Source organism: Lepisosteus platostomus, chromosome 2, assembly GCF_059453375.1.
Source record: "Lepisosteus platostomus isolate fLepPlt1 chromosome 2, fLepPlt1.hap1, whole genome shotgun sequence".
NCBI lineage: Eukaryota > Metazoa > Chordata > Actinopteri > Semionotiformes > Lepisosteidae > Lepisosteus > Lepisosteus platostomus.
Genome location: NC_142612.1, coordinates 67,092,869 through 67,094,563, shown reverse-complemented (window position 1 = coordinate 67,094,563; position 1,695 = coordinate 67,092,869). Strand labels below are relative to the sequence as shown.

The window sequence follows — 1,695 nt, the reverse complement described above, 5'->3', positions numbered from 1 at the left end:
TATTATTATTATTATTATTATTATTATTATTATTATTATTATTATTATTATTATTATTAAATACAATGAAGACATACATTTCAGCTGCTTGTGACCGGATTCAGAGAGTACTCACCTACAGCACTTGGGACAAAGGACACATGGCGCACTTTCTTATTAAGTTTGAAATTTTCCAGCGCTGCCAGTTCAACTTCAGCTCCTTTGTCAGCCATCATAAAGAAATGGTGAGAAAAATGTCTAAGTCATTTAGTCTGTTCAGGATCCCCAGTATCAGATGTTTAGACAATTTTTTTTAAAAAAAGAATAAGAATAAGACATTAACAAAGATTTTTTTTCTTTTTCATGTTGAATGTGTGGATGTTTGTTGTCTCATATTTATCAAATAACTGACAGTGTTCTTGTTTTTTTCTGCATGTTGCTCCAAGAAAAATAAATAAAATGTACTTTTCTGTAGTTCATCCCTCTTCTTTGGATTGGGAGGGATCACTGTAAATGCCCCGTAACTGCAACAAACAAACCAAACAAAAATCATCTCTTAGAATTAGATCTTTGGTGGTAAGGAGAATCTAGAGGGGAATATTTTCTGTCACACCTACTAGCATTGAAACACATAGAGATCAATTGGATAATTATGCTCAGAACTATATCAATGATACTATTTTTAACGACACATTAAACTGATCGGTACACAGAGTTCAGATCTCTGTTAGGAATACCTGTTTGTTTTTATTAGGGAGAAGGACCTCTTTTACAAACTAACGACGCGATTTAGGGGTTAAAAGAAGTGTAGGATAAACAATTATTTACCTTTGTGTGGCACTTGGAGACTTGTCGTGTTTTTTCTGAGCACGCTGATCTTTCCCACTGCACGTTATAGCTTTAGGCTTTGATGTTACGGCGTTCGGTTTTGTTTTTCTCCCATTTGGGGTCTCATAACTAGCACCTCCGCTGGGGTCACGGGCGTTGCTATGGTTACCTCCGGTACAGCCAGTGCCTCTGTTTCTTTTGGAAGCGCAACAAACCGTCGGTAATTTCGGTTTGGCTTCCGCAGTCCTCAGTTTTACAACCCCGGAGTATGACATGCTGTACCACAAACAAAAAAGGAAAAAAAATATCAAAATGCAACGTACCGAAACGTTTTAAATTACTTAGGGAAACTACTACGAGCAGTCACAAGGCTGGAGCTAATGACTTGCCACCACTACCTAACATTCAGATTTTTCTACTTATCACGGCCTGAGATTTGTAGTTTTGTAGACGAAAAACAGCTATCCCTTAGAACTAAAGGAGAGTCACAGTTTTAGGCAAATATAGACATAAATACCCAATCCGATTCTAATAGATCTTGACAGGATTGATCCGATTAGAGCTCGGTTTACATCTGCAAAGAACTCTGGGAGCTGTAGTCAGTGCCGTGTAATTCTCTTGACCAGCTCTGATGTTGTTTACTGTCTCAGCTGCAGCACCTTATTCTAAGAGTTAAATTGCCTAATCTTAATGGTATCCAACAGATAACAATTATCATTTTGAAACATTCGTAGCGTTTTAGAAACTATTGTGGAAGTAAAATGATTGCCAATTATGAAGACGAAATGTTCTTCTTATTTCAGAAGTTGTCACATAATCCTAGGACGAAAACTAAAAGGGAAGCAAAAGGGGAAAAACTATGTGGTTACATTTGTACAAAGGTGAAAT

At 36.8% G+C, this 1,695-nt stretch overlaps 1 long non-coding RNA gene across 1 annotated transcript; it reads right to left on the bottom strand.

Annotated features, from left to right (window-relative positions):
* Positions 1 to 205: 205 nt before the first annotated feature.
* On the bottom strand, positions 206 to 1,434 carry LOC148676849 (uncharacterized). Its single transcript, XR_015928750.1, has 3 exons — positions 1,325 to 1,434; positions 808 to 1,083; positions 206 to 503 (listed from the first exon to the last, which is right to left on the bottom strand). It is a non-coding gene; the product is annotated as an uncharacterized LOC148676849 (long non-coding RNA).
* Between the last annotated feature and the right edge of the window lie 261 nt (positions 1,435 to 1,695).